This window comes from Phalacrocorax carbo, chromosome 9 (genome assembly GCF_963921805.1).
Source record: "Phalacrocorax carbo chromosome 9, bPhaCar2.1, whole genome shotgun sequence".
NCBI lineage: Eukaryota > Metazoa > Chordata > Aves > Suliformes > Phalacrocoracidae > Phalacrocorax > Phalacrocorax carbo.
In genome coordinates, this window is record NC_087521.1 from 5,188,968 (window position 1) to 5,211,999 (window position 23,032).

At 38.1% G+C, this 23,032-nt stretch overlaps 1 long non-coding RNA gene across 2 annotated transcripts in view; it reads left to right on the forward strand.

Moving 5' to 3' along the window:
* Nucleotides 1–3,162: 3,162 nt before the first annotated feature.
* Nucleotides 3,163–23,032, forward strand: part of LOC135314987 (uncharacterized) — a 55,458-nt gene continuing 35,588 nt past the window's right edge. Inside the window, exons 1-2 of one of the 2 annotated variants that reach the window (XR_010374402.1) lie at nucleotides 3,163–3,418; nucleotides 15,421–15,480. This is a non-coding gene — a long non-coding RNA (uncharacterized LOC135314987). The remainder of the gene's footprint in view (nucleotides 3,419–15,420; nucleotides 15,481–23,032) is intronic. The other variant, XR_010374401.1, reaches the window with a different exon arrangement.

Below are 23,032 nucleotides of genomic sequence, written 5' to 3' on the forward strand. Positions count from 1 at the left end.
AAGTGCATAGTCCCACTACTACCCTCACTTAAGTTTTGAGCTTTGAATATTGCATAATATTCATAATAATAATAATGGGTGAAACTTTGCAACATACTGAGAACTAAAGAGGATTTTTTTAACCCTAAAGCTAAAGACAGGAAACTGACCTTTAAAATGGCCAAGTGACCAAGCCCTTGGCATGACTGCAGAGGAGCGCAAGCAGTTTTTCCCGCAACAAAAGCACTTGTTATACACCAAGATCTTTAAAGCTTGTCTTTAAATCTTTTTTTCACTCTTCCCTCTTTTTATAGAAAACCCTATGAATCCAGGGAATCTGGTTGCAATGAAAATGGGAAATTTTCTGAAAATCACATCTTTAAAATAACAGGTCAGGTTTTGTCCCACACGAGTCACCTTGATCACCTGTGTCACCAGCAATTTACACATCTTTCACACACCTGAAGCAAAATATATCAGACATTTATTTGTATGTGGTATCCTCTAATGCAAATCTGTCTTCAGCGTAAAACCAAGGCTTCTGTGCTGTAGGTGGAAGGAAGGGTGAAAAACACTCTACCAACAGATAACCATCTGGCAGATTCTCTTTCTCTCTGCTATCTCCATGTGATTTTTAGCACTTTACAAAATGTCATTAAGCAAACAGAGAAGACCACAAGCAAACCTCTAGTTTCACAAAATCATGTTTTATAAACTGTTGAGAAACACTGACATGTAATGAAACCCTATTCCCTCTATGCCTTCCTTTTTGTAAATGATTTGCTTCTCCCCCTTCATGTATAAATAAACAGAAATGTGTCTGTATATTTGCTGGTTTTCTTGTGGTTTTTTTTTCCTTTGGTCATCATAATCAAGGGCTATTACAGGAATAGATCTTATCTCTAGAATGGCAGTCCCCTTGCACCTTCAGTTCAGATTTTTGTTTATGCTTGGCTGCAATTGTGGCTGTTTCTGATAGTTTTAGGTCAGCCATGACAGACTATGGGTGACACTAAATAAACAAGCTCGGAGTCTGGGACCAGGAAGGAATGATACTGGTGCTCAGAGTTTGATTTTCGCTGGTTAATCAACATTTTTATTCAGAGTAACCCACTGTATAAAGTAACTGGTTGTCTGACTCTGCATATTATGCTGTGAGGTTTTAAAAAAAGGTTAAACCCGTACACACACCTCACATAGGCAAGCAGAAAGAACAAATAATGCTCAATCTTGTTTTGGATTATAGTAGGCTACAGAGATTCATTTGTTTGTTTAATTTATGTTCCATCATTTCTTCCTGCCTCCTCCCTTCCTTCTCTCTGTTAAATTCCATTGCACTAAGTTGATCTGAGCACAGTCTGGCGTGGAGTAGATAGGACGCTTCCTTAAAGCCTGCTCAAAGGGGACAAAAATTCAACGAACAATTTACTATCTATACTCACAGAGTAAGATCCCACGAGAAGGGATAAAGTGTCTCAATCAAGTGGGTACCTGTTCCAGCTCTCTTGATTTTACTCTCAGTCTTGAAAGATTTTATGCATTTCTTAAAACTTCTGTTTCTATTCCTATCATTGTGTCAGTGTCTAAACTCAGTTTTCATTTATTTACTTTGTTAACTATATCACTTGCCCCCATGGTCATGGAGGAAACCTTAAAAAATGTGCACCCTAAGGCTGAAATGCCAAAGTAAGAATAATAAAACCTTATTTTTATGCATTTATTTTAAAATGTCATTAATTTTAAGTCAGTCTTCTGATTAGGAAGGATATGAGAACCGACTCTTTTAAAGCTTGAGGCTGGTAATGCTGCCTACCTGGGAACGTTACAGAGCCACCCAACCAAGCACCTGAGTGCCTGGCTTTCAGATGTATCCAAGTAGAATAAGCATACTACAAATTCTAATCTTCAACACAGTGCTTTTACTGCATACCTGGAATAATAAAGGTTCTTCAAAATGCATGTAAATTACAAGGATAATAAATTATTTTCATGTAAACTTCCACTTGTTTAAAATTTGGCCCTGAAAGTAAATAACAGCTGACAGTCAACCACTGGCCTACGCAGGGGCAAGCAGTGTCTCAGTGCAGTTTCTAGTGCACAGACGTCCCTTTCAGAAAGCAAAGAAAACTATCACAATGTCCGTCTTCTTACAAAAGCCACACACAGAAGCGAATGGTTAGAAAGCTTACTGTACCTTTACTGCCATGGAGGTGGACTTTCTGAAACTGGATTACTTATCCTATGCAGTGGTTAATGAGAAGAAACTGTTGGGACCAAACCCTTCACTAGCACCTTGAAAGACACCCGGGTCAGTTTATAATTCAACTAATGCGACTCACTAAACTACCAACTAAACTATTTCTTGAACTCGTCTTGGTCGTAGCAATGCATTCCAATGCCATGTTTAGTAGCTACCTGAACTAAAACATGGTAGTGTAGGGAAATACCAGTGTGAGAATGGTTTTCTTGAGCTATGCTATGCTTATTTCCAGGGCCTATCCTGATCTCTTCAAAAGAAACTACCAGGTTATCAAAGTGTCCAAGTTTAACATTGCCTAGGGTTATTTTATTTTTAAATTGCTCTAGATCCACCAAAATCATCTCAGCTAAGTCTATGACAACCCCGGCCTTTAGAATCAAACCTTCCCCAGCACTACTATGGTTTAATTAGCTGCGTATTTGCCTCCTGGCCAGATCCAATAAATATGCATGTATTGGCACAGCTGCATCTCAGCATGCATACTTAAATTAAGAATGTTTCCTTTGATGCTCTGGCAAACTTGGCATTCATTCACTTTGCCACAAGCTGCATCAAATCACAAAATACTTGTCCAGTTGTCATCACCATGCACAGTCACGAAAACATGCTACCAGATTAGCTCCTCACGTTACACGCGTAGTAGCCTAACGTTCATCATGCTTGCTCTACAGTTACTGAGAAGGATGCTCCCATACTTCTCGTAAATGAAAGGTATTCCCATATGCCAAATAAGCGGAATCTGGTCAAAACAACACATAAGTCTTCTATTGATATTAGTTGCACTAATCCTTATCTAAAGTGCTATTTTTGTAACTACAGCTGCATTTTTTATTTAAAAGTCACAGAATGAATTTGTTTTGTTTTCTCCACTTGACATTAGCAGTTTTATGGAACAATGACCTTGCTAGTCACTGATGATGAATTATTAGCTATTTTTACCAAAAGAAGGGAAATTTGAATGTTATACAGACTTCCTAAAGGACACACTGAAAGGCTGAGAAATAGCACACATTTTTTCTCAGTATCTCCATGATAAACTCCAGTCTAGTCAAAGGAGCAGAGAAGGGAATACTTATAGCCAGGCATGTATTGGACTTACAGTACATGTAAAATAGGACTTGTCATACCAATAGGAATTTCAAGCAACTTGAAATGCTGGAAAGAACAGAAGCCATGAAGGTAGGACCCACATTTCTGTTTTACTGATAACCTGACCCACTGATTATTAACATCAAAGAAAAGTCTGACAGACTTCTTCAGTAACCAATAGATCAAACAGTTCTTTATCTTGTTAATTTTTTAGACAGTAGGTTGGTAGATACTAATTTCCCATTAAAAAAAAAAAGACAATATTTTTGGTAAGTGTTCAGATTTACCTCCATAGTACCTCCACAGTACCAGATTATTAAAGATTTGGTTCTTAAAAATATAGATTTACAGAAGCACCTCACCAGCTGAGAAGCCTTGCTCCCAGGAGAATGATTTTTCACCTCAAAACTCAACTTATGTGATAAGGTCCTCTGAGAAGCTCCTCAGGACACACCCTTTGTATGGAATCCCAGAATCACTGAAGTCTATGGCAAAATTTATGCTGACTTTACCAGACCAGAATACCAACGCACTGTTAGATTCCATGCACCAGACCATAAGTTTTCAGGAAACATTAGCTTTTACTGAATCATCTGCAGCAACGTAAGCAAGGATGGAAAGAATAGTACCAGTCGAAATACAAATAGTACATCTTTATTTTGGTATGGAAAGTATCTTAGATTAAGAACATGTATTTATTCATCTGCTTATGAAAATTAATACAGAAAATCATAGTCAAAATAAATACTGCTGTACTGTGAAATCAGACGGGCCAGTACTGGCAACAGAAACTGTACTCTTCTTTAAAGCAGTGATAATTACCAGTTCATTGTGTCTCTTGGATCACTGAAAGAAGACAAACCTTCTCATTGTGATAGTTTTCTATTGCACCTCAAGAAATGGCCAGATGGTTCTGTGATAGCTTCTTTCCTTGCTTTCCTGGACTTCTGTATTAAGCAACAGTTTAAGAATCTCACAGTGTGTGCGGGAGGCAAGGGGTGAGCTGAGGCGTATTAGGGAAAATGATCAGATCAGGTGTCGCACTGTAATTCAAAGAACCTTCTTCTCTTCCTACTGAGATTCCCTGGGAATTCAAAGCACCTCTTCTATAAATGACTGATTATGCTTCAAGTCTACAGTGGAAACCCACCAGCTGAAAAACCTTCACAACACGTGCCGTCAGAAAGCATGTGGAGTAACCAGATAAACAGCCATCCTTTCTGTAGATGGCTCAGGTATAATGCTGTTCCTTCTGAAGTCTACAGGGGTGGGTTAGTCTGTGGTTATCCTGTTGGAAAAGTAAGAACTTAATTCCTCCTTTCTTTCACCTCCACCTAGCATGAGCTATTTAGGAAAGATCTTCCCTGGGCAAAAATAGTTGATATTTCATTGCATTTAAACCAGTCCCTTTTTCCCATCATGGTTTTCTTGAAATTAGGATTTGTGTTAATATTTTCAGACTCTGATTTTTCTTGTCAATTCTTTCATTTTACTCAATGTACAAGACTCTCTTCCACAAATATTTGCATAGCAGCACATCAGAATACATACTTTTTCTAAACCAAATAGGGTCCAAATACTGAATGTGCAAATAAAAATGCTTTAAGTTTATTTTTATACAAACATCAAATGTTGACAAACAAAATCCCTACAGTGAGATCCATCATCATGCTTATCAGGAATTCTACTTGCAGATTGGGGAAGAAAACTTGTTATTGAAACCATTAGCTGCTTGGGGGTTTTTAAATCAGAACACAAACAGAAGAGAGAAATGAAATCTCTCATTTCATAGCAGAATTCTCAGCCTACCAAGGAACAATCCCAGAGCTCACACTCATTTAATGAGGCAAGATCTACTAATGTAAAACCAGAACAAAGAAACTTATATTGGTCACCACATTTGTTAGAAATTATAATAAAGATTTGTTCAAATATATTTTAAAAAATTCAGCTGTATCCTGTGAGAATATAAACTCTATTAAATCAACTGCTTTTTAAATTTTGGGTGTCAATGCATGGAAATGTTTGCTGTACTCTTAAAGATCACCTCTTTGAAAGTTAAAAGCCCACTTGAAAGAGAATCCTTTACACCAAGATAACTAGAGGTTTAGAAATATCAAGGATGGAATCATCAACATTGAATTTTCTCCTGAATATTAAAGGTTATTCTGAGGAAGAAAACAATGCATTCATATAATGGCCAGAATATTATTTTCTGAGAAACACAGTTGGATTAGTGACTAGAGACTGAACTTGACTTTTCAGCATAGTTAGACTTTAGAAATATCTTCCATGTAACAGAACGAGAGTATTTCACAAGTGTTATATGTGCTGCCTATAACCGTAAACTTAGAACATATATTTTTAAAACGTTAAATACTTCTATACAGTGTGCTGAAATACTGAATTATGCTGGTGAAAAAAATAAACTGTCAACTTCAAGGGAAATGTCAGGGTGACATGGATTTTCTTCCTGCTCCAAATTTGAACAAAATTCCTAAATTTAAAATTCTTATGGAAAATAAAATTTCAATTCAGGATCATTAAAACATTTTGTTATAACATTGTTTTTTTCTTATTAATACAAAAGCAGTGTATTACTAAATTCTTAACAATATTTTCTCTAATACACAGTAAACTTAAAATGGATAAAATTATTAGTTTTAAATAAAATAGTAAAAGAGAAAAAAGTTGTCTTCTTTCCAAGAAAACTTATGTGGAAGCAGTATGTTTCTCTGAAATTACTTGAAATGAGTTGAACTTCATTTTCTGCTGGAAAACTTCCACAGAAAATTTCTCAACCAGGACTACAAGAGGTACTTTCTCTGAACTATTCTTTCCATGTCTGGGTCAGTTTTGCTTGTTTGTTTTTTGTTCCTGAAACTACAAAATAATAAAAGTAATCATGCATTCTTCGGGAATCCTCAGGAGGGTATTAAATTAAACTGACAGCACTGATACTGCTATTCATGTTGAAATAATTAGCAATTCCAAGGCTATTAATGGCGTATTGTATCACCATTTTAGACTGGGTAGGATGAAAGCAAAAACCTTTTGGTGACTTTTGCTCCTACTAAAATTTAATTAGCCTTACTTGCTGACCTCATGTTTTATGTAACAGTACACTCCAAAATGACCTTATAAATGGCTACTAATATAAAGGTAAAGTCGTCCTTTTTTCTGAAAACTAGCATAGCATAAAATATATTTTTAGGTTTTTTTTTTAACTACTTTCACAAAATATTCTTATAATTGCTAACATTATACATGTCAGTATTACCTGTGGGACCAGCTGACTTTGAATTTAATTGAAGCAAGAATACCTCACTTTGACAAGGTCACCTTTTACACTGTAACATTTTTGTTACAGTATATTTTTGATTTTTTCCCTTCTGAAGTAGCTTTAACCTGTAAAATCATTGATAAAGAATTATATCTTTGCCATCAGATACTAGTAAAGATTAAAAGTGAAAATGCTACTGTTAATGAACATCGAATTTATGGATGATGATGATCTTTACTAGATCTGGAAGGCTGTACCTCATTAGTGAAAAGATGAAACTGCCCAATGAGCATCAGTTTTCAGAAGCTACTTAACATCAAGTGTTTAATTCTGCAAATTTAGACCCATAGGGTCAAACTGACTCCTGATTTCCCTGTAATCAGAATAGTTGAATGCACACTGTTGGTTTATCTTCATGAAAGAAGCAGGGGAAACTAATCAGATTAAAAGCTCCAATCAAATGATTTGAATCTCAAAATAAAGACACGACATAGCATGATTTGCCTTCATTTAATCACACTAAATAAGACAAATATAAAAGCTAATAACTGGGTACTGAAACCAAAAGGTCTCAAGAAGGAAATGAGAGGTACATTTTTAACAATAAAGCATTTAGCTGTTCAAACATATCATCAAGCTGAAGTGAATTTTCGTCATCTCAAACAAATATTACCAAACCCCATCTGACAAAAGCACAGCATCTGTGGGAAGTATCTTACAGTCTCAGAAATTAGGAAAATAGAGCATTTTACATTAATATAAATTACTCCTTCTAAAAGCTTGGTTTGGAATGGAATCTGGAACAACCCCTCCATCTGATACATAAATGGAAACTTAAAGATGCTTTGAATTTTTGCATTCTTTGTTTTTCCACAGCTCTCTCTTTCGGTATTACTTCTTTTGTTCATTTTGGCATTGGAAAGGAAAAAGAAAGAACAAAGGAAAATAACTGGACAAAAATTGAAAACTGCAGGAAAATATTTTGAATACAATTACTTTTCTGAAAATGTGGCATAAATTGCCACATTTTTCAAAATGAGATTTTTAGCAGGATTTAAAAATGGAGTGACAATTCAGAATTCCAGTGAATGACAAACACAGAAAAAAAATTTGCTAGCTAGTTACTGGAAGAAACATCATAGACGAAAGGTGTTTTCTTAAAGTAAAAAAAAAAAATCCAATAACCTTTTCCTTTCTGATGAGTTTATTTCACTCCGCAGATGGAAACCGAAACGCAGTTTCGAACAACAGGCCACACAACAGCGGCTATTCTTTTGCTAATTCTTACATACAAAAATAGAACAGCAACAAGGCAAACAATACCATCAACAACAAAATCCTCAGCCTTTAAACATTATCTTAGTGTCATTTTTCATTCTTTCCAGGAGCACAAATCACATATATTTCAGTATAGCTCCTATTCCACACGTTTAAATCCAAGGAAGCATGACTAATTTTTTAACTTAAAGGCAAGAATTTTCTGTTGGAAGGTTGAAAATAGCAGATATCAGTTATTCAAAACTTCCTTGGGCAAAATTTTTAGCACTGGACCTTGTATTATGTTTAGCACATCTCTGCGTGTTTCTGATGCATGCACACGTTTGTCAGCAGGTCGAGAACCTCTTAAGGCAAAGAAATCAGAGGACATAATGAGTTATTGGCACATTCCGCAAACTGTTAAACAAATTCCAGCACGCGACTTCTGTATTCATGAATCTGTGAGTCATATTTTCACGGATAAAACAACTGTATCTAATATTTTCTGTGCACTAATATGCTTTTGGGCCAACACCCATTAGTGTGTATACAAATGTATGTTTTGCCCTGGACAAACTTTTGGTGTGCATTGATACTCCTCTTGAGTAAAATTTGGGTGTCAGTGTTTCCCTTATCTCTGTGCGATGACTGTAATGACCAGAGCATATGCTGTGAAATGTTGTCTACAGACTGGTTTTTTAGAAGAAGTAAATGTTGTTTTTTATTTTTTTTTACACAACTGCCCAAATGCATTTAAATATTTTTGAAGAGAAAAACTACATAACAAACCTAAATATTCCCACAATGAGCTACACAAAAAAAGGAGTCCCAAACTTTCCAAAGTATCTTAATGAGGGTTAAAGGTCACTGCTAAATAAAACTGAGAAACAGAAAGGACCAGGATCCTGTTTCCATTTTAATGTGCCTCATGTTTATGTTTTGCTGTCGGCAGGGGAAAGGCTGAAACAATTCCACTTACAGGGAGGTTAGAAAGAGGCTGAGTATTGCAGCTGGCTGGAAGAAAAAGTTTGTGCTCCACAGGGCTAAGGTGAATACAAGTTCACACAGAACAGACACATGTTAAGCACAGGGCTTATAGCTGACATTTCTGTGCAAACCCCTTCCCAAAAATTACAATCTAGGCTGTGGCCTGAATTTCAATTCCTTTAAATTATGTTCCACAAACCCATACCAATAACATTGACTTTTAATTTTAATTTCTTCACCACTATTAAAACTCAAATTTTATGGAAAAAGTTCAATTCTAAAGATGTGTTGTGCCTGCAATTAGCATAACATTAAACAGAGGACGATCTTAAATTCAAAGATCCCTGGAATAGGAAACAATTGCTAAGGCTACTCATCAAAGCAATACGGTGAACCGTAACCTTTCTTTAATCACTTCTGAATTCTGAGTCCTAAAAAAAGCCTCCTACTTTTCTGAACTTCGTTTTAGTGGCTTGAAACCAGCGTTATGTTTCTATGGGATTCTTTTCTTCTTAAAAATGTATATACTGCTCTGCTAAGCACACTCTGTTCCTACTCTCTATCCACACAAATACCTGGGTAACTGAACGAATGTGTTGCATACTAAACCGTGAAACTCTGTCTTTAATCAACATGTTCACCTTAAAAGCTATAAAAACCACCAAAATTTCTTACGTGAATACAGGATGATTTGGGATGCTAGTCCTCAGGAAAGAATAGCTCTTGGCTGAGATATGGATAAATGGGTTTGAACTCAGCTTCTACAGTGATGGCCACATTCGGTGATGAAACTCCAGATATTTTAGTGAAACCTGCAACGATGATGACGTTATTTGACAGGACAGCTACATCCTTTTAACATGAGAACAGCACAGACTTTCCTAAACTGACTGATGCACATCAACAATAGAAGAAATTTCAGTGATCGCTTTTCCATGGCCAGAAGCTCTAAAATGGATTTCGAAGTGGAAGAGGCAAAGTACAACACCACCCAGCTGTAATTCTTGCCGTTGTGACTCTGGAAAGCCCATATCCCCTAATGCACCATAACTACTTGTTTATTAGTTCTAGTTAATGTACAAGGGTAGTGTAAAACTCAGTTTATGCAAGCAGGTTATCATCTTCAAACTTTACCAAATAAAATACCTTTGAATTTAGGAAATACTATTCTACTGGACAGAGGTCACCCTAACAACTACGAAACCATAAACCTCAGTAGCAGTATTTCCGTCACCAATCACGAATGCTTTCATTCATATGAGAAAGATATGAATCAAGGGATACCTATGCCAAGTAGTTTATTTCTCATTACCTTACTGAATCACGTTAAGCAGTCTGTGGAAGCTTTGGGACACTAATTTAAAACCAAGACTTTCCTTTGATATTTTTTTCCTGGTAGACCGTAAGTGAAACTAATGTGAGTTGCACCGTACTTGGTGTTCTGAAGTCATCCTGATAGAATGACAGACATGACTACCTTGTCTGACATTAAAATAAATTACTTTATATATCACAGAGAAAAATTCCAGTGGACCAGTGGATAAATAATCCACCAGGATTTTGATTCATCCAGGCAATGTGTCTCAACAAGGTGATAAACTCAGGCATCACCTATTTCTATCAATAGGTACTCCTGTTCTTGGAACTTTGTTTCTGCCTTGCCTAGCCTGAATTTAAGTTGCTGTGTTCTTCTCACTATTCTACCAGTATATTCCAGGACAGACAGGTGTCTTGAAGTGCCCTCCTAGGTAAGCTAGCCTTTCAGTCTAGCAGACTGTCAGAGACCAGAGCACACCAACTCTCCCTAGGCGTTTAACTCCGTGCACTAAAGGCCAGCTCTCGCAAAGGAGAGATCTGTCTGAGAAGCCCCACCTGGCCTTGGAGATCTTTGAGAAAAAGCTGGAAGAAGCTGCAGCAGGAGTACCTGCATCCATTGTTTGGGAGATGGTTTTAAGCAGAGGTTGTCATGCTTGTCTCGTGACAGGGCTGCCTTGCAGCTAGTGATCTGGATCCTGCGGATTCTGACCCTGACCCAGGGACTGACTTCCTGGCTGACATCGGACATGCCTCATTACAGCGGACTTGTCTGGAGATCTGGACTCCTGCCTGAGCCTGCTTACTGTCACTGGGCCTGCCCTGTTTGCCTCACTCCTGTGCTCTGGGACAGGAGCCTTGTCGGTGAGGCCACTGCCTCTGCTGGCCTTATTATCCTGCCGGGCTGCTACCCGCCCTCCTTTAGAGAGCAGCACCTGCCCTTGGTGTTCCCTAATGCAGATGTCCTTAATCAGAAATATAGACCTATATTTGAATCAAGGAATAATGGCCCAAAAAAAAGGAAAAAAAACAAAGGGGCTAATTCAGGCCATGAATAGACTGTTTGCATATGCTATTTTAAAGATGAAAATCAGTTCTGACCTCTCCTTCCCAGTCATCTTTTCAAGATGCAATAAGAAGGACCAGCATCTTCAGTGCTTAAATTTGATCGAGGCTTAACATCTCAGCTGAATATAATTTGTGAACAAAATGGCAGGTCAAAATGTCTTATTAGTAATTTTATTTTTTTAAATGCTGTGGTAAAACTAGAGCTCATAGAAATCTTTTGCTGCAGCGTCCGTCTGAGTAAATACTTCCAGGTACCCTTAGGAACTTTCAAAGCCATAATGAATGACCCAGCAATGCTTTATACCAAAGGAGGGTGAAACTCTGCTTAGGAGATGAAACATTTTTATAATCTTCTGTCCAGCCTGCACCAGCTGTATTCAGGCATTTGGACATAATAAGTAGAAATGCCTCACTGCAGGTCTTTAAGAAATTTCAGGCAACTCAGATTTAACAGATTGTTCCATTATCCTGAACTAATGGAAAAAATTAGAGATAAATAATTACATTTCAAAATGTGGATTTGGCACTGGAAATTTATTAACTCAGGTGCAAAATATAGTAGGCAGGACATGCAAATAAGAAGCCTGAGTCATATTTACACCATCGAGTTATATCTGGCCATGCATCTGTATCAGCTTTTGAGAGGACACACTCAAGATTAGCTTTGCAGTTTGTTCAAACATCAAGTCCAATTTCAGTGAGTTCTACTGTGCTGGTATCTCTATGCTGTGTTTAGTTTACCATCAAATCCCACCCAGAGAGGCTGCCTGCAGTATGCCAGCGACAGCTCCTGTGGAAGACAGAGAGAATAATGTACACACATTCAGTGACACAGTTATTTACTTGGTGTAAAACTGTCATAGCCATTGATTTCAACAAATCTTTGACAATAAACCCAATCCAGGAACTTCCCAGTGTTGTTTTTGGTATCCTGTTTTGTGGTGCTCAGATGTTCGCCATAAAATCCTGTGAACACCCTTTCTCTTTTCTTCATCAAACATGTCATTCTTTGGTCTATCGTTTTCACAGTTCTCAGTGAAAAAGAGAAGAAATACCCTTTGGACCAGGTTCTAAACTCCTGAAGAAATAACTAACAATGGAAAGGACCATAGTCACCACCGGGGAAAAGCACTTCTGCTAGCACTCCTAAAAGTTCCTTTACCATATACTCCTACTTACTTTGTAATGATTGCATGTTTTCCCTTCAGGCCCACTAAAGTATTTAATTGCAATTACACTCATTTACATAGCAGATGAGGCTAATTGCTGGTATTAGTTACCAAATGTATGCTTGTATTGTGAGGGTAAAAAAATGCCCTACAGAAAAGAAAACAACTATGCCTCTAATTAAGGAGCTATGAGTCAAAGTGAGCTTGTTCAGAGATGTAAATATAGAATCAAGGGCTTTCAGAGTTCCGCAGTGCATTTTATTATACCACTAGTTCCCATATTTCAGAGATAACACTGGCAGACCTCATAGTACATACAATGAACAATTCTCATTTTGTCAGAAGCAGGGATGATGGGCACCACATAAAAGCTCAGACAGATCTAGAGTTCTGAAATTTTTAATTAGAAATGAATGTGAATGTCGTATTAGGAAGGCTCTTTGTGTATAACAGATACACTGAACTTATTATTTTAAGCAGTCCCATCACCTATTCCTTTTGGCTAATTCCCAGGAAAAGTCTTTTTTTACTTTATTCAGAGCTCAAACTGTTTTGCGTCAATGGACTTCATTTTGCATGCAATTATACACAAAGACTTTTAAGATAATACGCTCCTAACGTGATTGTGAGAAGCATCAGGTCAAGTGGAAACACAGATGAACAACAATGCCAGATTTTGGCCCTGGATAACATTCCTAATATAAAAACTCTTGTAAGATTTGCATCTATACATCTATCTATACACAGAGAGAGAGGGGTAGTCCCGGATGGTGGAATGAAGATTTGTTAATTTTAGTTAGCTTCAGGAGGTCACAGTGAGAACAGAAGTGTGCCCATCAGTATCCCTTGGACAGGGTTGAAAAGCTCCCCATAAACATTTAAAAATTAGCACTTTATCAAACTGTGCCTTAAATTTTTCCTTTTCCTGGAAGTCTACCAAATCTTGACAGCAGTTAAGCTGTGGGTGTGCAGAAGCACTACTTACCATATTTACTATTATCATCTTTTAGGTAGTTTCCCATCACTCTACTATGTTTTGCCTATGTTCAGAATTGACATCCTTTTGGTTTGAGGGTGGGTACTATGAAGCATCCCTTTCTTTCTCTCTATGCACTACCTAAAAAGCTAGCAGCTTGACTGGGTTCATGAAAAGGGTTCCCACATCTTCTGGTAATACAGAGGAATATAAAAATAAATGAAAAAGGTGTGTTAACGTGGTTTCTTTCTAGCCTTTCTTGGATTTATATCTCAGTTTTCCCATCACTAAAGCTAGTAGTTATCACTGGTTGGAGACCAGTTTACCAGGTGAATGAGGGCTGTGAACTTCAAGAGACATCACAGAGCCACAATGATGTAATTTTATAACACTCCTGATCTACACCTCAGCTACAGAAAGCGCAACACGCTGCAGTATTTATAAAAGCAACGTTGCTTCAAATTTCTGTTAATATCAAAATCAATTGAAACTAATCTCTGAATTTGCTACTTTGTCTCCATGTTCGATTACAAGCTGTTTCTGCTTCCCACCAGAAAATAATTGCCATCCCCATGCAAAAATTCATTCCGACCTTAAAACAGTAAGCTTGATTTTTGTGTTGCCTTTCGTATCATATAACGTAAATCCTATATGATATATTGCCATTCTGATAGGGAAAGCCTTTAAGTCACAAAGGGATGATATAAATGAGAATCTATCCCTCTTGCTTTATTAGTTTTGTTATTCCTAGATACTGCTTTATGCTAGTATTAGATTCATCAGTGTTCGGTTACCTACACAGGTCATTTCATAACACGAGACTGGCTGTGAGCCACATTATCAGCCGCTCCCTATTTTCTTTCTGAAAAGAAGATGAAAAAAGTTTTAAACGACCCAAAATACATTCCATGGATGCCAAGGCCTCTCCCTTCTGAGTGCCTATTCTCGTTAAATATATACCTTTGTAGGACTGATCCCAAATGGTTTGATGACAGGGGTCACGTAAGTGTCATTTTTCAAACTTGTGTGAAAATCCATTTCAAGCCATCTTCCCTTCTTATATTTCACCTCATTTCTGGAGCACTCATGCAGCATAATTACTTAGCTAGAGCACAAAATGTAAACAGGACATCCTCTTAGATAGGAGATCCCAACATGTTGAAAAGTATATGCCTTAGTTCTTAGTCAGTTCTGGAAAGTATCCCAAGACTTCCACAAAAAGATACTGTTTCTGTTAATGTGGAACATAAACTTAGCCCTTAACATAAAACAAAACCAAACAACATCTGTCCTTACAGTTTGATTGTTTGTTCCATCCTAGTATAATTATTCTTGCATGACAGCAGCCCCTGCAGGCTATAGCCTTGCTTACTCTACTTTGCCCTGAAAGCACACCCAGCATTAAGAGATGAAATTACTGCATCAGAACTGCTAGTGAACATTCATTTATAAATTCTTAGTGCTACAGCACAGTCACATTTGTATAACTATCTGGGATTTATTTTTAATAGCATTTTGCCCGTCCAAGTTGACCAAGAAAGATTTGTTTTTTCTAAAATCACAGGTCTCTGAACAAATCCCTGGAGCTTCCAAGGGGAAAAGTGGTCACGGTGGGAGTGAGGTCATTTTTTCACTCCTCTGTTCCTTTACAGGGATAAGAAGGATTTCTTCTTACATTTGGGCATCGTTTTAAAGCTTATTTGCAGTTTTTCTACCTAGTGGCAATAAAATATTGAATGGGCATAAGAGAAAGGGAGGACATGCTCTAGTCACTACACCTTCAGACAGTGTGGGGACAGTAGAAAGCCAAAATTGCGTTGTCCTGACCAAAAAGGGGTGAAAGCAACAAAGCTCCCCAAACTGAAAAAATGACTCAAGAAAGGAGGGTACACCTGAGGAGTGTTATATCTCCAATTCTAGTAGATTTTTCAATGTTTTCCATAGACTTGGCACTAAAGCAATATGTACTTTAATACCATTACTGAAATGGAATATCCCTGGCTGAACATCTAACTTTCTCTGGTCTCTGGATCTGCAGAACACCCCCAGGGCAGTAGGACTTTGCGGAAGCCACAAGGCTGTCTCTTCGTCTCGAGAGGTATGTGCTCTGCTTGGAAGATTGTCAGATCTAGTTGGGTGTGAAAACACCCTTTTTAGAACTTCATGCTACAGGGATCACCATAACTTAATCCAAACAGAAGTGTCTAAAAAGAACTGATATAGATTGCGTCTTGTCTATACCCTCTCAGTGGCATAATTCAAACCCTAAATCTGGTCACACAAGCCTTGGGTAAATTCATAAACGCACCTGACTGTGCATTATTGCTGCTACCTGCTTTTCTGGTCCTGTAATTGCAACTATTTTCTGCTATAAACACCATTATGACAGTAGTTGTAGCCCTTTGCTACCTCTTTCTGTACTGCTTATACAGCGTGAAAAGAGTGACACCCTTTGGTCTCATGCTAAATATCAAAGTTCATAACATCAGTCTAGTTTTCCGTTGAAAATCTATTTAGTCTTTTTTGAGCGCTATGTGGCTGGCGAAGTGGCTGTCCAAGTCAAGGTACCCCTCCAATTCCGTACAGTATTTTTATTCCGAACTCTCCACACTTTCTGTGATCACAGAAGCTGTGATTTATTATTTTCTTTTTGAGATTACTTGCACAACCATTTCAGGTGTAAAATTTAACCAAGTAAAATCCAGTATTTTCAAAAAGAAAAAAGAATAATTGTTTTAGAATCAGTAACCTGATCCTAAAGCGTGCTTAGGTTTAAGCAGGGAAAAAAGTTCACCGAAACCAGAGCCAGATTCCCATGCAGTCTGTGTGCCTGAGAAATTGCTTTAGAGTAGGATGGAGCTTTTGTTAAGGGACCAAATTCTCTGCTTTCCTTATAAAAGTACACAATAGAAGACTTACCTCTAAAGACTTATGGCTCCTAGGCAGATCCCTTACAGTCACACCGTTCCTTTAGTAGGAGAGGCACTGTGAAGAGAACAGAAGCCACAGCTCATAGAGAGCACAGACAATAGCCCCAGAAGTCTTTGCCAAAATTATAGGTTCATCACTTGGCCACTACTTTCTTCCAGCAGTGGCCAAAAAGTTAGCAATAAATGTTATTAATCCAACTCCATGCCTTCTAAAAGCAGTGTTGATTGTATCTATATTTTTACCCTTGTAACGCAAAGAATGCTGTTATGAGAGAAAGCTGTTCCTCAGCTTTTTCTCTCCATTATTTGTCTATGCTCAAAAGCAGGTCTTGGGATTTATAGGGCAGATGACCCACAAGCTGTAAATTGTAGCTCATTCACTCCTATATGAGCTCTGGCCTTATCCATTTAACATTACTATAGCTGCTCTCTGATGTGGAATGAACAGGAAAACAAAGAGCTAGAAGAAGGTAAAAGATTTGGCACTGTCACCTTGAAATTAGTTGGTAGCCTAAGTGTCATTGTGCTTTTTAATGAGGATTTCTTTTTTGATCTTTAATACTCGTTACCTCCCATTTGTACTATTGCGAGAATTAGCTGAGTTGAAACACTCTTCTATGTAAGTTCTTGGTAAGGCTACAAGACCCCAAATAAGCTGCTGTTTTAAAAGTGCTATCTGTGAAAGAAAGAATAAAATAAAAGAGCAATTTGATTGATTGTTTGTTTAATCAAATAGCCTAATTATTTTAAATTTCATGGTTTTAAGTTCTTTACATATCTGTCAAGCCTTCATCAAGGGAATTATCCCTGTCACATCTCTATTATGTTTTTGCTATAATTTTCGTTCATTGGTTCATCAAGAACTGGATGCACAGTAAACAGCACTAGTAACATCTGAGCATCTTCTAATTAGCGGGGGAACCATACTCTTTTTGGGTCTGTGCCAAACATCTGAGAGCTGGAAGTGACAGGAGCTTTCCCTGAGAAGCCCTTGAGCAGCAGATATCCCTTACAGCCAATAACCTGAGACACCAGAAAGTGCTAGCACGGTCCCCAAAGAGCACAGCACTATGTGTAAAGGGATGTAGGCAGGGCAGCCAGGGGACACACTGATTCACATGTCCCTCTTGCAACTTCTATGGAAGTCCCAGAGGTGATTAGACGTGCTTTTCTGTTGTACATCCCCTCAGGACAGCTGCGGAAACGTCCCCTCCCCTCCGTAAAAATTAATCACCCCTGGATAGAGTGGGCGTAGCTGTTTGTACATTTCTTATCATACTAAGGATGTGCTAATATCTTGACCTGCAAACCACGGGACCACCCAAGCCTCTAGCAGCTAAACTGAAATGATTCAGTTATGATTTATGTTGGGAATTTTCCTCTGCAACATATTCACCCTTAAAGGAGATGAAGAAAATAAGTAGATTTGCCTACTTAATCTAGAAATGGAAGAAGATGATCAAGTATATTGTAAAAAGCTCTCAAAAATGAGTGTGATAGTTCCTAGATGCCATACTTGGATGAAGACTGAGAAGCACACACAGAATAATGCACAGTCACTAGACCTCAAAGGAAGATTAAAGACTTAAAAATGGGAAGTAGAGAAAAGGTCACATGTAGAGCCTGGGAAGAAAAATCAGTCCTGGCAAGAAGGGTTTGCATGTCTAGACTGTTTCCCCCTAGTGCAATCTTCCAGACAAGCAAATTTTGTGGAGTCTAAATCCTCTTCCTCGTCAGCCAAAAATTTTCTCTTTGGAGATCAGCATCCAAGTCAGACAAAAGCTTTATGCTCTGGCCGAAGGTATTGACATAACCTTGTGAAGACAAAATTGTTGGAGAAACTACTGTGAAAAATATCCTACAAAAAAAGCTAAAATTATTTCCATTTTGCTTGCCCTTTAAACGCCCATGGGGGTTGCTGTTCGCAACCAAGAGTATTTAAAAAAGCCAGAACAGAATCACAAACTAGTTTACAAGTTCTGAAAAGTTCTCATCATACGTAATGTTTTTGTTTGAATCCAAGGATATAATAAATAAATTGTAACTGCTTGCCGGAAGCAATTCAAACCTGTAATTTGGGATATTACAGTAAAATATACTCTAAGAAAATAAAAAAGTACTTACATCACAGCTAACAACAGGTATTTCTCTAAGATCCGGCAGATCACACAGTCAGCTAAAAGGAATATGGTAAACTGGAGTAATCAATGTTTTCCAATAATTTGCAACAATACTACTTTGCTTCTTAGTACTGTTTTTTTACACCAATAGTTGAAAGATATATTTGGTGTACATCCTGTTATATTTGAGGGATCCAGAAGGTCTTTTTCCCCTTAAAGAAACCAATTTAGAAGTCAGAAGTCTAAAGAGTCACTCCATATTCCCACCGCTACAGAATATGTGAGATCTGTTAACACAAATCACATGATTCTAGAGGGAAATCAAGATTCATAAGTATTTGATACGTACCAAGCAGCATGACTTATGATTTGCCCACTTATCAAAAGACCAGTATTAAAAATATACTGGTCAAATGTGTCACGGGAGCAGGGTTTACAGAACTTCCAAGTACTCGGAGAGACAGCTAAAGCCAATACAAGCTGCAGGGGTTCAGCTCCCTGAAAATCAGTCAGTGATATATCAGTCATGGTTCAATAACAGTTTATCAGGCATTCAACATAAACTCCCTTTCAGAAGATCACAAATTTAAACAAACCCAGAACATGTAGGACCCTTTTTTTCTCCTTTAAATGTAAACTTTTTAACATACATTTTTAAACAAAATGCTTGTAGAAAGCCAGATCTTGCCAGGTATCCAGCCAAAGCTGGATATCGCCAACGAAAGCAGAGAGCAAGTTCCAAAGGATAAGACAGCTCTTGGACAAAGCTGTACTGAAGACATACTGTCTTGACTAGACAAAGGGAAATCTCTGATACAGGTAGCTCCCAAGAGAAGTCCAGGATCAATAGGTGAGAACACCCTCGTACCCTCTTCAGGAATACCCAGCTACAACAGCTCTTCCTCTTGCCCGCACCCATTTGCCTGCCCCTGTGAGTGTTTGAAAGTCTTGTGAACCCTGCCCCCGTGACGCATTGGGCTGCACCCAACCCACGGTCGGCTCGCATCACGGTCCGTTCTCACTACGTGAGGGACTGATAAGGCAAGACAGTCAGCCATTTCACTGCCTGATGTTTGTCTTTGGCCTTCACTGAAAAATTATTCACCTTTCCTCAATCTGCTTAGAGCTGCCTGTGTACAGCAGGACAAAAAGGCCCAAAGCATATGATGAAGAATTTCGACAGCTGGGCTCTGGCAGATCTTTCTGCATTGGTGTAAGGTTTTACCCACAGCTGACCGCTCTATTCTTTGCTGTGGCTTACAGCTCCTATAGAAGGATCAGGAAAAAGCAATATGTGTCCACAGCTCAGCCTGTGTTCATCTTCACTATTTTCTCTGGTGGCCATGCTAAGGCATGCACGTGTATCTCCTTTTCTTAACATCTTCAGTCCCTAACCTTCTGCAGAAATTGAAGACAGGCAGCCGGGGGTGATGATATACAAATTATCATAGCAAGAATGGCCAGAGCTTGTCTGACAAGGCCCCAGGATTAAGTTCAGCTTCTGTAAAATACCAGATACATTTGCTATCGGGGGATTACAGGTATATCCTGCAGTGGCAGGGGACAGACATCTGTGATCTAATCGTTGTTTTGCATGTCTTTTGCCACGTTCATTGACTCAGTAAAGTAATGACGGTCACTGAGAGGGAAAGAGAGGGACAGCAATGAAGAAAGAGAGACATAGACAGGGAGGGATAGAGGAAGGAAAAGAGAAAAAAGTGGGACAGGGAGAAAAAGAGAGGGGCATATTGCATGAGTTTATATCGTAATACAATATCATGTAATAGCTTCAATAGCTTCCTTACCCAGGAGATCAGGAATGTTGTGATTGGTTCCCTAATCTGACGGCATTTTACTTGAAAAAGGGGAAAAAGGCATTTTTCCAAAGTAGTCACAGGATTCTTAGGGTACATTGTCTCAAGTTATATGCATATGCATGCATCTATGTAAACTGTAATTTTAAAAACTATTCTCTTCCCCAGCCCATGGGCTGACGGAAGGAAGGAAAGAGATCAGTGGAGAGGAATGTTTAAATAGCTTCTTGTTTTTCACTCACAGGACAGATGGCGTGCAAACTAATGAAAAATAAAGCCCTGACTGACATTGTATAGCAGCTGTGTAGAGTGTCAACTATAGGAAGAAATGTGGCCCACTGGATAGGCTGTTTTACTAGAAATGAAGGAACGCAGGTTCCAAGCCTGGTTTCCTATTCCCATAATGCCTATACTTTTGTAAAAGAAGTCTCTGTGCCTCAGTTTCTTCATCTGTAGGACAGGAACTACTAGATGTTTTACTTCATGAAGAGAATGACAGAGAGAAAAGATGAGAACCTCATTTTTGTGGGAGAGCCCATTGATAACACAAAGCATTTTACATAACTAACAGGTGGTCACAGTGCTTATATGAAGAAAACTGGTCTCATTCACTGCTCTAGAAATCTTGTTTTTTCAGTGATCAGAATTAGTATGTTGTGATACTGTTAATAAGCCTAAGGTTTTACTCACAATACAAAGCAAATGAGATTCATAAAGTTCAAGGTTCAGCCCTGGAACAAGAAGAGTCCATGAGTTGTTACTCATTTCCAGGGGAGAACTTTACATTTTCTTCCAGAAAGCCAATCTTTTCCTCTTTACATATTTTTGGTGTGCAAAAATTCCTTCTATAATGTGGTTGACGTTCTTCTTTTTCAAGTTGCTGTGCTGGTACTGTTCTCTTCAGCCTATGTCATTATATGCCAATCTTTTCTGCTTTTAAGATGGCTTTATATTTTTTCTTTCTCTCTCCCCCCACCCCCCCGCCCCCCCCCGTCCCCCCCCGTCATTTTCTTGAAGCCCTGGGAAGGGTTCCTATAATCACCATGATCACAACTTAGTCTGGGAAGACACAGTTGCCATTCTACTTACGAAAAGTCAGAACACAACAAAATTGATGTGATTTATGTCAGTTTCCAAAGGATCAGGGCTAGCTGCAGGGGTTACCTTGATTTTGATCTGTTGCAATTTTTTCAAAACCGAGCAGGAAGAACGTCTCCCATAGCCACTACATTTTTTCCTATCAGGCCATTATGAAAAAGACACATTAAATTTTCAGAGTAGCAGTGAAGATAACATTGTGCCTCTCTCCGCTGCTTTGGAGGCTATCAGCTTTGAAAGGAAGCATGTGCAAGTTTAAAGTCACAATGATTGTGTTCGACTACTGCCTCTTTGATATACCAGATCTTCTGTTTATCCACTGGATTTGTGAGGGTGGGGAGGAAACATGGTTGTGATATGATTCAAGATGGTAGATACAAAAGAGTAAGAGATTTCTCCCTGCATTTGCAAATTCTCCCTTTTCTCATAAAGACTTCAGGACTCATTTTCTCTGTGGGGATTTACACCTGAATGAAACACCACCTGTGCTATGGCATTCTCATAGATAGTACTGTGTACCTACTTTACTTAGTATAGCTTTTTCTGTTTATTAATCTAAGGAAACAGTTAATTTCCCCTGAATATAGCAGTTAAGTTTCATGAGGTTTAGGGAATTTCTATGCTGTGAAAGAATGGTGCTATAAATTAAATCCTTATTAACTAGCTTGCCTACTAGGTTGGTGGCACAAAGGGACATGATATCTTATTATGCTATTAATGATAAAACAGAACAACGTAGATGTCTTCATAATATTGCCTTGTGAAACATTTCCATCACATATCACATTATCAATATTTAAGACTGCCCAAGAACATAAATTATACTGGCCATGCATGTAACTGTAAAGTACATGTGATGTCAGATTAGTTAATATAAAAAAACTGAAGAAAACTTCTTTATTGTTGCAGCAGTGGTAGAAGTGATGAAGTGGCACAAATGCAGTGTTTATCATACCGTAGACATTAAAAGTTATGATTGCACAAGAACATTTCTCAGTTAAATGGTATGTGTCGGAGAAAACACGGCACAAAACAACAAAGAAAGGAATACATTTTGTTCCATCATCCTTTTCTCTTCTTTTTCTTCTTTTGAACTAGGTCCCCAGTGTAGCTTAGAGGATACTTTATTTATGTCCCTGCAGTTCAGGGCCTACAAACCAATTCATCATGTTCCTGCCTTGCCTCATCTGCTGTAAATGAATGACCCCTCCTGCAACTTTCTGAAGTCTGTTTGCCATTATGTAGATTAATGCAATAAATACGCATATGTGTGTACATGTGTGTGTGAAAAAACGCATTTACGGCGTACATTGTGTTGTGTTCCACAGCCAGCTCCCTCCAGAGTCTGTAATTTAGCATTCAGTAAATATATATGACTCTCCAATACCACAAGGAAATGTGTCTGTGCTCATAGAGTCATATCAATTTTTTACTTAAATGCTGTAAAACAGATATTAGCTTACACTGTTTTGCATTAAATAATTCAAATCACATTTACAGGTTCACGTTACACACATATTCCCACCATTCACACATGATGAGGTTAGAAAGTCTGAAATAAAGTAGCAGACCTGGACTGCTTTGGGGGTCGTCCTTTGATGATTTGCATTAGAAGCCAATTTTGTACGTTTCCGAGTCTTTGTATTTCACAGTTGAATGTGTTTGTCAATAGGTATGTGAAAAAAGAT